This window comes from Rhea pennata, chromosome 12, assembly GCF_028389875.1.
Source record: "Rhea pennata isolate bPtePen1 chromosome 12, bPtePen1.pri, whole genome shotgun sequence".
NCBI classification, from domain to species: domain Eukaryota; kingdom Metazoa; phylum Chordata; class Aves; order Rheiformes; family Rheidae; genus Rhea; species Rhea pennata.
This window is the reverse complement of record NC_084674.1, coordinates 9,522,894-9,538,944: the sequence shown is the minus strand read 5'-3', so window position 1 is coordinate 9,538,944 and position 16,051 is coordinate 9,522,894.

The window sequence follows — 16,051 nt, the reverse complement described above, 5'->3', positions numbered from 1 at the left end:
CAGGTCAGTCAATCAAGAACTAAGGAAACTTGGAAATCTTGGCCCTGTCCATAATCTAAATGGAAAGTAAAGCATTCCAAGCTTAACTTCTGTATAGACAGTTTCACTGCCATCATCAGCTGCAACTCCATTCAAATCAAGTGGTAGTATGTGAGAAGATGTTCTTATCACACTCTGATGAAAATATCCTTTTTTATCCTTTTATCTCTGTTCTCCCTTATTTTCTACTTAGTATTTTAAAATAGTATTCAGAAACATTCCCTCTTCTGTGAACTGAGCATTCACTAGTGGCAAAGATGAATATCTGTTAAGGCTGTTCTTTTGTCCCAAGCATACACATCTGGCAGCATGAAAACAAACAGTATGCTGAAGTATGTGCTGAAAATTTTGAGACTTCAGTAAAGCAGCACATCTGACAAGCTTGTTAAATATGTCACAAAGTTTTAAAAGCAGTAAAGGAAGAAAAACCCGAATATTGTTCAACGGCATTGAAAACAAACTGCAAATCATAATCTTTTTGAATAGCTCCAGTCATAGTTCTTCATTTCTATATTACTACCTTTGTCTTTAATCAGAAATTGTGCATTATATGAAGACTTACAGCTGCTAAAATTTGTACAAACCAGATGAAGACGTGGGTTACTGCTAGAGGGAAGCCTTTGTTTATTAAAAAATAGCTTTGATATTCTGCTGTTAGGGAGAAAAACAAATGCAATACATGAAGCAAAACTGAAGTTCTTGATAATCTGTTTTTAGCATTCAACTGAGCATGAAATCTCATGAAGAGGAGTGGAAATCCCAGGAAAACATTCTTTTAGCCGACTGGTGCGTACTTATTCTATGGGACAGTACACTTTCTTCATTTATATTGAGCTACTTTCTACTTACACAGAAACAGAATTTTCTAATCCTTAGCAGTAGCGTAAGCCCTTAGTATCTTGTCCTTGCCAGCCTCACTGTTTCAGTGAGCCAAGTCCTTATAAGAGTTGTTTCACTTGTCAAGTGATATTCAAGAGTCTGTCTGGCTCCATCCTGCAGGGGGATTGTAGTTTATTTTTCAGTGAATTCTGTGATTTCCACTGTGAAGGTGATTTTATCTTAAACTACCAGTGCTACAGCTATGATGTTATGTAACATGTATTTTCAAACAAACTTTCTTCTATCTTTTGACATAGTATTTGTTATGCATCCAAGATTTAGGAACAATATCGTTTTGGAGAAATAATAATGGTATTAGTAGTAGCTTAACTAGAGTTTGAAAATAAAATCAATGTCATACAGTTTTGTCCTCCATGTAACAAGCTGATTCTTCTCATGACCTGACTGGGGTCTGAAATTTGTAATGTTTGTTATTCTTTCTATATGAAATGACATTATTCACAATCCCCAAGCAGCTGTGAGAAGAAAGCGTAGTGTATAGCCAACAGAAAAGCGGTAAAGCATTGTAGGACTTTCATAAGAAGTTTCTATTGTTTTCTTCTTTGATACTTGATCATAAAACTCTTTGGTTAGTTTTGTTTACATGGAATCCAGAGAGCATGTTGTATTGGATTATGACTCTTTTAAAGAGTCTGGGTCCTAAGCAGTGATACAGTATCACTTTCATGGCTACTTCTTTATTACAGTGAAGTAGGTTTGCACTCACTAAATATTTTCTTCAGGTCACAGTTGTTATCCACTGGTCGACTCAGCAGCTACTTCTTTAAGTCCCATTGGCTGTTTCTTCTAACTTACTATTAGTCATTTCTCTTTTCCTCAAAAACGGGAACAGTATTCATGTTTTTGGCAGAGTACCAATGATACTGCATCTAACCAAAACAGCCCCTTCTGTGAAGCCAGTCATTAATTCCTCTCTGATAGCTTGTCATCACCAGATGCCTGCTGAGTTTACACCCTGTGCATTTCCCGTGACTGCACCCACAAGGCATCCACAAATTACTCTGTATTTCAATAAGAGCACCACATCCTTTTATGAACTTTCCTCTTCACTACCTCAGCAGCTGCAGCTGCTGACCACAGAACTGCAGCTTCTCTTTAAGTTACATCTTGTGCATCTCTCTTGACTGAAAGAGTCTACAAACAGCATATGGCTATAATGTTACTTTTACTTTAAGGATAGAGTTTCATCAGTCAGGATTTCAGCAAATTGATTTTTCGCAAAAAAGGTAACAAAAAGTATTCTTTGTCCAACACAAGAAAACATTTCCAGGCTTCTATCAACAAGTAGAGTGCAAAATGTTTTTGTTTCTCATAGGAACTGCTGGCAATGGAATCTAATCCTGCCAATAACAAAGGATATCTGAAGGAGGACTCACAGCTATATCTAAATTTGAGAAGAGGCACAGGCACATTCCCCACCAGAAATCTGCACTCACTGAATATGGTCACCAGCAGTAGATGCAATTAGCTATGTCCAATTTACATTTTGAACACAAGGGACAAGCTTTCAGAGTGTACTTAATACAGCAAACACAACGAACTGTTTTTTGTGAACAAACCACACAGTTTCTCAGTTCAATGGGAAACTTTACAAAGTACATGTGCAAGGTATGATTATAGCACGACACAAATAAAATTTCAAAAGGATAATTGAAACAGTGCTTATATCTTTTTTGCGGGGTCATAGACGCATGTCAAAACATACAATGCAAGACATGAAATATAAACACCAATTTTCAAATCAGTGCAGCTTGATAACTTAAATTCAAATTCTAGAAAAAGCAAAAAAAAAAAAAAAAAAAAAAAAAACCCTAAAATACCAAATAAGCCTTAAATTACAATCCTTCATATAACTTGTGAAAAAGATTTTTTTTTAAATGGGAAATGTTAATATTGTCTTAACTCGTACGGAGTTTTCCTTTCATCTGTTTTTTCTTGTTCTCTCTAGCTGTTGAGGCTAGTAGAGAACAAGCCAATATAGTCGGAACACTTTGCAGCGTAGCTGGAAGTCCAGTTTGTCATGACATACAATAAAAGCTATCTCCATCAATAATAAGGTTTATCAATACAGACTAAATAGAGTAGGTAATCTTTTAGATAGCTAACAATGAACTTTGAATGTGGAAAGGCCAATTTTTGTCTCCTAATACTGCAAAACTTCTCTTTTAGATGTGTCAGTTCCATGGTTTGAACCTAAGGGTCAATGAAGTTTGCTAATGTACAAATATTTTCATAAGTATTTCTGATAACTGAAGATACTCAGAAACTGTTAGAGAAACTGTTGTACAAGCTACATCCAGACTCAAGTTTTCTTCAGCTTTATCTTCTTCCATTCTGCATTCCTGCCTAAATGCCCTAACCAGGCTGTTTGAGAAACACAAGAAACAGACAGGATAAAACCTAGGGAGCATATTTCTTCACGTGGAAAACTGAAATGTACTATGTTTAATTGATATGTTGAGAATGTAGCCAATAAATGTATAAAGGCATTAAGCTTCAGGCAAATTTGCATGCTTGCAAATTTGCATGCATGCAAATTCTTCAGTAACTACAGCAGCTGATATGTCATTTAGGAAGACAATTTTCTTGAATTCTTAAAAATCTTTAGATTCTTAAAAATTCATTTGTAGAACCTTGACCTCGCTTAGGACCTTTCTGACCCCCCATTTTGGCACTTTGGACAGTGTCTTTAGCTTGAAAACATAAATAGATGGTGTGGTTAAAATTGCCCCTTTGGACGTAAGTAAAACAAGAAACTGCTTATATAAAATTGATGACTTCTCTCTTTAGCCCTCTGTGTGTTTATTATGCATTTTTTTTATAAATGATGTAATCAAACAGGAAGAAGCTCTGACCTCTTTTGTAAAATACCTCAGTTATCCATTTAGACCAATATGTGGCCTATATGCACAAAAGATTTGTATTTTTTTCTCGCAGTTTATGGTCATTCACTCCTTCCTCAAAAGATTTGGAATAGATGAATTTGGTACTGTAAAAAATTAATGATTTGCATAAAGAAGGCTGACAAAAATCAGCCTTTAATTTTGGAAAGAAAGCACATTTCAGTAAGATAACTGTTTTTTAATTCCAAGGATCATATTAAAATGAAAAAAAGAAAGAATACTACAGATGGACTGGGTTAGGGAAATCCTATTGATTCTTTATATCAGCACATGACCTTGTTAACTAGAAGATTCAGCCTGGGTTGCTGTTTTAAGCTACTGGGGAAACAACACGCCAAATGAGTTAAATCACAGGTGTATGAGCTTTATATACCGGTGGCACACTGGTTTCTCTGAAGGATGCTTGCTTGTGTGGACAGTGAGGCTATTCCAGAGATCTCAGGTGATGAATATTCTGAGAGACTGCTAAAGGCTTACAGATGGACTGTCAGTGTAAAAGTCAGTAAAAAAAATCCAAGTTTGAAATTAAAATGAAAGAAATGAAAGTTGTGCGTGGTGCCTGCTTAACTAAAGTACAACCTTAAGCAGGATCTTTTTAATATAAAAAGAACTGGATCTTTATCACAAAAAGGAAAGCAAGAAAGCTCTTATGTATTATAGAAAACTCATTTAACCTTTGAAATCTGTTAGGCAACTTTGTGAAGAACAACAGCAACTAAAACATATATTACAGAAATTAGATATAGAAATGAAGGCTGGGCAGCACGCATGTTAACTTCAAAAGTCGTTAAACAACAAATGGGGATATTAATGCAAAGAATATTCATATTGTGATGATATCGGGACACACATCAAAGTGGACCGGTTGCTGCAACATCAAAGGAGAATTATTTTTCTTTTGACACATGGCATGACATGGAATGTCAAAAGAATTTAGAAATTATTTTCATTCAAAATTTGAGAAGTATATCATTTACAAAGCTCTGTGTTTTACTAGGACAGAAGAAACAAATGCAGAAAAGTTGCAGGATATTAACAGCACTTACAGAAGCATAGGTAAGCATTTTCACAATCTCCTTTTGCAAGCTAGCTCTAGTCACAAAACAATCTTTCTGTGAATAATATGGCTTATATAGATTTATAGAAGTTAGATAAAATCTAAAATTTCATATGTGAAGTCGTTTCTTATTGATAAGCTTAAAGGTATCTTTTTTTCTTGAAGATTCCAGAAGATACGTTCACTTGTAGCTCTGTTTTACATAGTAAAAATGCAGTAAATTTCTACTGTAAGCATCTCATTGGATTTTACAAAGAACAGTCAAAATTGCTTCAAATTTGTTTTAAATTGGTTGATGGACTGATGTTGCAGGAGTACTTACTGCTGTGGGCTCGTTTCCAGTCAGCTGTTTTCATAGGATTTCCATGCATGAGTGACACAATGTCATTTAAAGAGGTTTTTTTATTTTTAGTTGTGCAGAACTGATTGAAATTAATTTATTTTTTTAATCAAGTTCCACTGGTCCAACATAGAAGTTGTCCTTTGAGTCCATAGATCACCCAAAGGAAATTTATCTTGAGAATAGCATTATAAAATACCAGCAAATATGTAAATCAGCCTCTGACAAGTTTCAGTGCTTGTGAAAAAAGTCTAGAGGTGAAAAGAGCTGTGTCAGCAGAATATATGGCTACTGAAATGAAGTTCCATTCTTACTTGACCAGAGTACAGGAAAGTCAGAAAGCTGAAGGATTTCCGTACCCTTGAAAACTTAGATGTTTCATGTGTCCCTTTTTATGTTCCTGTTTTAGTAGATAAGGGATATTCCACTATTTTTGGATTTCTTTTTCCTTTGGTGATTTCTTTTTTGAAGGGGATGATGGGTTTGAAAATGACTGTAGGTTGCGTGCAGAAGTAAACCGTATATGCGTATGTCTCTGTGAACACCTTTAAAGTCAACCCAGGAAAGATGCTGGAAAAAAACAGTAATGAGTTTTAAGCAGTACTAACATACTGTCTCGTAATCATTTTTATTATGGTGTATTCTGACCTTTAAAATCTTAAGGAACTGATATTATTACTGTAATTTTTGTAAATGGGAATCATCAAACTTCAGTATCCCAAGATGGTTCCGAACAATTCCAAGAACAGTAGTGTCTATGTTGATGCTGTTGAGCACAGGGGAGTCTGCAAAGTAGCACAGCTTCTTCACACATTATGCTATCTCTACCAGACAGGGGAAGCAGTAATCCTCCCCTTCCCATTAACCAAGCTCAAACTGTCCCTGAAATCTGTGTTTCGCTATTACTACAGAGAGGGAAGAGTTAGGCTCCATAGTACAAGCACCATAGTACAGTTAGCCAGTACAAGTACAAACTTACTACAATCTGAATTCTGCAAGAGGAAGCCTTACACTTGGCATTAGCATCATGATTCAGACATTAAGAAACTTGAATTTGATTCCATTTCTTAACCAGTACAAATCATAGATATGTTTCACTTGATAAATTCTATAGCTGGCATCTATAACTGAAAAAATAGTTTTCTCAAAGCCTCTTCAGAATATGTAAGGATTATTTCTCTAACCGTTAATTAATTGGATGATTTAACTCCACCAGTCATTTGTTGACTGGGTGCTTTGATCTCAATTTACTTTTGATTTGATTGTAGAGGTTTTAGAGAGTTAGTTTTAATGTTAACTTAGTTTTGGAAGTATATATTCTCAATAGGCATGAGAGCTAATAAAGTACATGAGAAGGCCCTATCTCACATTGCTTTCAATAAGAAACCTTTGAGGTTTTGAATAAGTATTTCCTGATTAATATAATACCTTGCCAAGTTATTTTTATTAGCATGTGGTTTTTACATCTGGGATTAACGTGGAACGTGGTCTGGAAGCAGGAAGGCAGTATTAAAATAAGTATGGTCCTGAAAGTCCTCCAAGAGGACTAAAATCCCATAACAAAAATTTGCGTTATTCGGCGTCACAGTCTTAGCACAGTCAGTTACATTAATCCCACCCACACTATTCCTGTAAAGAAAGGATAGGACTCTAATCTGAGATACCAGCAGAAGTTGCCTCTGTGCTGCCTGGAGAGAAGGCGACTGGAAAGGCCTGTGATTTTATGGATGACTTAAAGTAATTGACCATGGACTGCTCCTCAAAGATCTGTTCTTGCAATCATCAAAGCCAGTACTACTGGCTTTGTCTTCTTCTCTCCACGCTAGCAATTGCCGAGAAGTGAGCTTAGCCAACTGAAAGCCATATTAAAAATCCAGTCTGTATAAATGAGTCAAAAACTGCATTGTTGAATTGAAAGAAAAGGGCCAAGTTGTGTGAAGTTTAGGTACAGCCTTTTGTAAGCCTCCCAACTGAATCCACTAAGAAGTCACTCACATTCTAAAAGATTCGATAAAGAAACTCACCAATCTTTAAAGTAAATTGTGCTTTTGCTCTCCTACTTTTTCTACAAAAAATTCAGACTACAAAGCAAAACTGCACAGCAATCGCAAGAAGCTTCTAAGTAAAGCAAAATTAACATCACAAGCAAGTAGAGAATTACAGAGAAAAATGGTGCTACTCAAGAAACAGTGCTATTAAGATCACTTAGTTGGCAAGACAGTAAGCCTAGACTGATTGCCAACAGAACGGCAACAAAAACATTCAGATAAATTCCATTCTTACAAACATTATGCCACACGGGAACATTTAAGTGCAATGTAGTATGTTTGCCTAAATAAGCAGTACAAAGAATTATTTCTGTTATTTTAGTAGGCTAGAATGCTGTCCAGTCTGCCACTAGGAAAGTGGCTAAAAGCTGTAGACAGAATTTTTTTCTGGATTTGGCATTCCACTCAGGCAGGGAATAGGCAAAAAGGTGTGTCCTAGCTGAAAAATCTTGTTTCCTGTAAGACAGAGAAGGATTCTCTAGCCCTCAGTCTTTGAAGTGCACATGTAGCTATTCTTTTATTTCAAAGAGAAGCAGCATGCAGCTTGTTCTGTTATCATAACATAGTACACTGGCCCATCGCTGTTAGCTCAGAAATAGGATATAAAAACTCCCTGTGTAACAGACCGTTCCATAAAATAAGAGCACCCCTATCCCTGGGCACTGAGGAGAAACCACAACCTACTTTTTGTGCTGAAAAAGAAAGTCCCTGTAATTTTTCCTAATACCTGCTTCTCAGTTCTACCCTTTACTGTGATCTGTCTCCACAGGGAGCAGAATCCAACCCTAGCTGTTCTAAATTTTTTATGGAATGTTTAATAAATGACTTTTGGTTTCAATTTGTTTTCGATAAGATACAATTTGAATTTTAATACAGTCAGCATAAAATATAAAGCCCATTCCTCTGCAGATATTTTCCCCATAACAAAAACTGCAGATATTCCACTTGAAATGTGTGCCATGAGGATTATACTTGAAAAATACTAAGATATGTAAATATCTATTTTAAATTAAAAAGAAGTTGAAATGGTAAATTCTGATTTTTTAATGACAATTTTCTTTACTTATATTTTGTACATAGCTATACTATGTCTGTACCGTTGCCCCGTGCTTAAGTATACAAAAGCAAGATTAGAATGTTAGATTAGAGAAGACAGGCTATTCTGGACATTCCTTGTACAACCTCAATCCTGAGGTGGCAGCTGAGATGGTTGTTTTATGCATTATATTAAATGATTGGAACCATTATTTGGTCTTATCTTTAATATGGCCTTTGACTGAATGTTATATGCTGGGAATAATGGCACTCGTCAGGGCCCAGATTTAAATCAATTGAAAATAATTGCTTTACAGGAAAAAAAAAAAAAAAACACCTTACTGACAAGTTAACCACCACAAGAAGTTTTGAAACAAATATCAGCTACATTTTACCACTGTTTCTGTTCCAAATACTATACTTACCATAGACATGTTTACCAAAATAGCCATATAAGCCTATAAAGCATTACCTGTTTATTATATGTTATTAAACTCAGAGCAGCTGGTGTTGTCAGATTAATCAGGGTTCAATTTGCATGCTGAAGTCAATATTCAAAAGTAATACAGTATAGAAAAATCGTGATTGAGAATGACAATAGTTCATTCACAGACTTGGTGGCAAGCAGTGCAGGGTATGAAGTCTGACAGAACCAGATGGAAAATTTTAAGGTTTAACAGTCCACTGGGAGTAAGTTCAAGTATTTATACCTCTCTTTTGAAAAACAGGCTAGTAAAAAATGTATCACTAGGGTTTAAGTGATAAATTTAACCTGAGGTTCCTTGTTCACTTTTTTTTTTAGATTTAGTTTGTACCTGGAATATCTAGAAGCCTTTTAAAGTTTAAATTACAACTCACTTCCTTAGAAAATCTCCTCTCTCTGAAATGCTTAATAGGATCACCCGTAACTTAGAAAAAATGAAGAATCTCATGCAGGAAGGAAAGTTTCGTAAGTACGACAGCAAGCATGTAGCATGCGGTATCTCTGTAATGAGCTGTGCACAACGACTCAGTTGCAGCGGGATTTTCAACTCTGAAGTCAATAATCTGATTCTGTAATCAAACATGAATGGTATTAAATAATATAGAACTTATCATGGTGAAACATTCCATTTGCAAACAGATATACACCAAATTTTATGTCTGTTATGGTGAGTGGTGCATTTTTCTGCACAACATAAAGTGCATCTGCTATATATTAATGTTCAGAGAGATACACTATGGGTCTGTAGGAGATTATTTGTAAGAGTTAATAGGCATCAAGTGCTCCCTTCTTTACCTAGTGCTGAACCATCCCTCTTTCCAGAGAAGTGGAGGGAAGCATAATGAAGAAATGATGGCCCAGAACCAGAGCACAGTGTTTAGTCAGAGCATTTGAACACTGTAATCTTTTTAAAGAAGCTGTAAGGGGGACAGAATAACACCCAGTAATTATGGGCACTGTTCTGTTTCTGTTCCTTCCTCTTATAGAAGCAGAGAAGCCGTGGTAGCTGGTGGGCTTGAATTTCAACTCACCTGGCATACCAGGTACCTGGCATAGATACCATTAACTCAGTGGAGTTACATGAGCATAAAAACCAATGAAAGAAAGCTGAGAAGGAAGCCTCTTATGGTATGATAGCAGATGTAATATGTGACCTTTTGTTGATGCATTTGCATGTTTGATACTGTTTGGTGGCTGTGTCAGAGAAAAGTCTGGTAGAAGGAAACAGACTCTGACTTGGCACTGTATTTAGTTCAATATTACACCTACCAGATCACAGTAATGCATTGCCATTCTGGAGTTACTGGTGGAGTTACAGATGCACAACAGTAGGGAAATAGCGATGGTTCCACTTTGTGTTTATTAGTTAATGGCAGCAACCATATTTGCTGATTTACTTAAATACCACTGCCATTTGGCAACTATCTTTTCATAAATATTTAGGAATCTTCAATTTATATTTAGTTGGGCCCTAATAATCTGTTTTTTTATATTAATTGTTCTTGGTAGAAAATGGCTTTTATGTACTTAAAAAAGGAATACAAGCAAATTGGAAAGGGTCCTGCTGGCACACAAGCATTTGGGAAAGGATACAGATAGTATACATCCTTAGACATTTATATTTATTTCCATGCTACAAATTGGCGAAGATATACTCTATGCAAACATGGACTGGAGATCAATATAAACAAAATGATCCCGGATGAACAGTTTCAGCTCGTTGTTATGGCCATTTCTCATGCAACTGCCTATTTTAGCTATTGAACAATTGCTGGTATTCCTAACTTGAAAGTATCAGTTACCTTTCTGTGAAGAATCTCGCAAGTGAGGAGTAAGTGACAGTGGAAAATTATATACTGTGATGATATGATATAAACTATATAAAAATCATGTTTTTGAGGATAAATCTTTTATTCATAACCATAATTTTCAGGCTGTTGCATCTCTATTTATCATCCTTCATAGCATGTCAGTTTTCACATTTACTCTTCTGGCTCTGCAGTTTCTAGCAGCTTAGCCAGTAAGACAGACAAGCACCACACTTATGCATTTTCTAGAATATAAGATAAAACCAAATGGAAACTGGATTAACAAAAGTACAGTAATAGCAATCCATATTAATAACATGCAAGAGCAAACTGAGTCTTTGAAATGTAGTCTACATATAGTCCTTTTATCTGCTGTTTGAAGGTCTTGTTGTTTTATTTATCATTATTGATTCTGAATGCAATAGCTAAGAACAAGATACTTTTTATATAATAAAGCTACAAGTGGGTTCCGGGTATTCACAGCCAACTTTGGCTTCAGTGCCGTTAATATCATGTCTGTTTTTTCCATGTTAACCTTAATTTTTAAAAAATTCAGCATTCTAGTGTTTATTAATTGCAGTAAGAATCAGCACAGATCTTGAAATTATAATTCCAATTTATCGTATGTATAGAGATACTTTTAACCACGCGACATACACAGAAAAACAATTTCCTTAAAAGAATAGGATGCAGTTCAAAGACCTACTCCCAACCAAGAAATTATATGAGTAGACAAGACAAAGATGGTGTAATCTTGTTCCAGCCTTAACTGACAAGTCTGCAAACAGATAATGATGCATATTCTGTCACCATAGCTTTTAACCAAACGTGTAAATATCAACCTCAATTCCATGACCTTCTACAAAGTGCTTTACAGTCAGCAAACCTCTCTGAACCTTACATTTAGAAGACACTTGAACTATCTACATGATGCATGTTGTTTCTTTGGAGTCACAATAGTCATAAATACTTATTTAAAAAAGAAATCATACATATATACATATGTATCCTATAATAGTAGTCCTAATACAGTGGTAATATTTTGGAGAATTTTTGTTATACATTATGTCCAAATTATGAAAATAACAAGGGAAATCATCAATAAAAAAATAATTCCCTCTCTTTTGTGAATAGAATCCCTTAATGGCACCCTTTAGAAATTATTTTTTATTATTTAATTAGAATTACTGAAGTATTATTTTTAATTATTTTTTTGCAGCCTTTCAGTAGCCCTTTATGCGTAACACACTGTAAAATGGGATCTATGCAAATGAGGCTATACATGGTCTAGAAAATTTAGAGCGGTACCATGTCCAGAAGTATTTTTATAGTGCTCTTTGACCAGATGCACATGGAAGATTCACTTAAATTGTTCATTAGCACAAAAATAAGAATAATCTTAATTTTACATTAATTTGTTTTCTGCATTTAATAAAAAAAAAGCATTTATTATTTGTCCGAAATATATTTTCCCAGTTCAACAAGCACTTAGGCAGAGGAACATTTTTATATCATTACAAATTCTACCAAGGTCTGAAGGACCTTAAGGGCTTAAGATTAGGTCTACGTATAAGTGCAGAATCAAAATAAAATCCTAGCCCTATTGAAGCCAATTGCAAAATTCCTATAGGCATCAGTGGTGCTGCCGTTTAATCACACAGTTCATATTCAAACACCTGCATTTAACAATCCTCCTTATGTTACTATTTCACATTCCATTATTTTAAATTAGCAAAACAGAACAGACATGATTCTTATATCCCTGTATGTATGAAAAATATACCAAACACATACTGTAATATTTTTATGAGGTCAAATATATTTTAATATGCAAGTTCTAAAGAGAAACATTCCTTAGCCTCAGATACGGCAACACAAACCATTTTCAAAAAAGAAAGGAAAAAATAATGCATAGTAATACATGAGAAGAAAAAATACAAATAGCTACATCTGTAATACGGAACAATAAGAATAATAAGCAAGAGGGAAAATACAATTAAAGTTAAGGGTGCATACTGGGAGAAGAATAGAAGAAAGTAAATACAGGTTGGGTAAAAGAAAACAAAGATCATCCTAAATGAAAAGAAAGGTCAGCTTATATTGACCAGAGAGGAAAAGAAAATTGCTGAACATCTATGTTTTTTTGGTCTTTAATATTAAAGAAGAAGGAAGCATGGAACTCAGCGAGATAAATATTAAAGAGGCTTTGGGAATATCTAGCAGCAGAATTAATAAAAAAAGCAGGTAAAAGAATATTTAGATAATTTAAATATTTGTGATTCAGAGGGTCCAAATCATACTCAACCAAAGGATCTTAAGGAATTGGCTGAAGAGTATCTGATAGTTACCTTTCAAACCTCATGGAAAAAAGGTTAGGTACCAAAGGACTGAAGAGAGATAAATCCTGGGAAGCAAAAAAGGGTTAAAAATAGGGAATTTCAAGCAAGTTACCACTCCTCGCTACCAAGCAAAATACCACAATAAGGAATAGAGATGCACTCAAGTTACACTCTTTAGCAATTTTTGAACACGTAACAACTGGGATCTGTGTGTTATATCTGGAATTTAGTTTGACTCAAGGTGCTCGAGCAGCAAGGCGGAAAGTGTGAGTGGAACAAGGAGTCCAGTTCCAATAATCTCAGGATATTTTGTTCCAAGGCATATATGTGATGACTTCAGCAACATCATCATTTTATTGAAGTTCATCCAGAAGTAAAAAGTAAATGAATTGATAAAACTTCGGGTACTTCAAGGCTACTTTAAAAATTATCTAAATGAGCTGTTTATACCCAGGTCATTAACTCTCTTTTGATGAGAGATAAGATTTTCTAAAATGTTAGCACAGATTCAAAGACAGCAAAGAAGATAACTGAACCTACATAGTTGAATAGTAACAGATACTAAAGTAAGCAGTCTCTTACCTGATGCATTCAAAATACTGTTTTTTAAAAAAAATCTTGCATCATGAAGAACTTGCTGAACTGTGAAAATATGAAGCTAAAATTATGTTTTGTAGACTTTAATTACATATATATTTGCATATATCATTTTATAGTAATAATGACTCCATATATAATTGACAATATGTCATTTAATGCACAGCAACTTTAGAATACTCTTTTAAGGCTGTAAGTGCTGTCTGTCTGTCTGTCCGTCCCTCTTTTGGGGGAACATCGGTCTTACTGTTGCTAGACAAAAGTAAAAGTTAATGACATTCAAAAGAAAAAAAAATAGACTATTTAGAATAAATGGAATATTTAGACAGAATAAACCAGAATATTTAGAAATACATTTAAAGAAACTGGAAAGTTAAACGACAAAGATTATAAAAAAAAGAAGTAGCATTATTCATTTGTTTTAAAGTGCAAAGTTCTTGAATGCACGAGTTCCATCCTGGCATAAATGGTTATAGTTGTTATAGAAGAAGAAATGAAATCTCAGTGAAAGATGTTACAATTACAAATGTGATTTAGTAACTTTCCGTTTGAATCACATGACCAAAGGCTGCAAGTACTTCAGTGGAGGAGGATGAAATGGTGCAACACACAAAGAGAACTGCTTCCTTTAAGCCACTGTAATGGTGTGCCAAGAACACACTTGCCACTCAAGGAGGATCCTTCAAAATAGATTATTGCGTAGGGTAACATCATGGCATGCAAAGGTGACTCTTACGTATTGGGCTTGCCACAGCTATCTTGAGTTTATCCCATTGCTGCAGACAATACACTTCCTGCAAAGCAATTTTATTTGTTATGTTACTAGGATTGTTCTAGAAGTCTTAAGTCTCTACTGAACACTTAAGCAATTCTGGTAAGACCAGGACGTGATAGCACTGCTGGAAAACTTTAGCAGTGAAAGAGAGGGGATACCTTTAGGTGATTTTTTTTTTTTTTTTTTTTTTTTTTTTTAGCTCTAGAACTTGGTCAATTAATCTAGTTCTAAAACTTAGATGTAATTCCTTTTCAGATTTTATCTATTTTTCATTCAAATTGAATATTACCTTTATAGAGTAAAATTGGCCTGCCATGAAGAAAGGAAAATGTTACTGGCCCTAGGAATATCAGCATTAAAAGCACCATAAGCACTATGCTTTTACATGTCAGTATAAAATCTTCGAAGATCCAGTTAGCTTAGAGATAATAAAGTAGCATTCTCTGCTGATAACCTCTCTCTCATGAGGAAACTCAAACAGGCCTTGTACAAACCTTGCTCAGCCCCCCACATGGCCCTGCACAGCTCTCTATGGGGCCCAAGTTGTAAGGACACATGAGAAAAAAGAAATTATTCAGTGCTTTTAAATGTATTATCTTTGTTGTGTCTAAATCTGTAATTATTTCTAGCCCACTTCTTTCTGTCAAGAAATGAAATCTTTCAACTTATGATAATCTTTTATTAAATATGTCACAATATTCAGCATTATTTTCAATGGCTTTATTAATACTTTTCTTTCTATACTATTATCTGTTACCATGGTGTAAGTAGAACACATAAATAGTATAAAAAAATTTTCTAAGAAACAACATGCAAGTTTCAACTTTTGAGAACTTAACCTTGAGAAATTCAGAAAATTTTAGATGGTGAGTTAAGTGAAAACATCTGTGGAGGCAGAGGGAGCTTCCAGAAGAAGAGCATATTGGCACAGGGTAAGTGTTAACCGTCATGGGACACAGGCACAAGAAGAGTTGAATGTTGTCTCACCATCACACAAAATACTTCCAGTAGAGGTAGGGAAGTATTAATGATATTGCACAAAATATTGGGAGAACCTCACCTGAAAGATTTAAATTACCTTGACTGTTAGATTATGTAATAAAAGTAACAGCCATAAAATATATTCTCTCCTTATATTCATGTTGGTAAGGTTGCCCTTGATAGTAAGGGAGTATGGAAGTGGAACAGACTTCCTGGACCATCAGTCCCAACCCTGGACAATCAGTCCCCACGCAAGACTGTTCACGTTCTATATTAGAAACCACTAGGTGTTGACCGCTTATTCCTTTTGGAAGTTGCTCTAGCATGTCACTCCTTTAGTGACTAGAATTCTCCTCCTAGTTTCCAGCTAAAAGATATTATTCATAGCCAGTGTAAAACTGTCTGCAGCTAGTGATACTTAAATTTAAACAGCTACCCTCTGTCTCTGGTGTCAGTATTTACATGTCAGTATTTACAGACATTAATCAGATCCTTTCTCAGTCTTTGTTTCGCTAGCTAAACAATTAAAGTTCTTTACATTTCTCTAATCATATTAGTAGTCCTGATCAGCCTGTGCCACTGTGAATTAATCTTCCTGGGTTACCCAGAAGTGTTCGTCATGTTCAAGATCAGGTCCTATGGCACTATTGAAATGCAGTACTGTTTCCCTAACTCTGCCGATACCTTCCTGATACATCCTAAGATGATGTTTTCCTTTTTCACAAATGCTATATGTTGGTCCTTA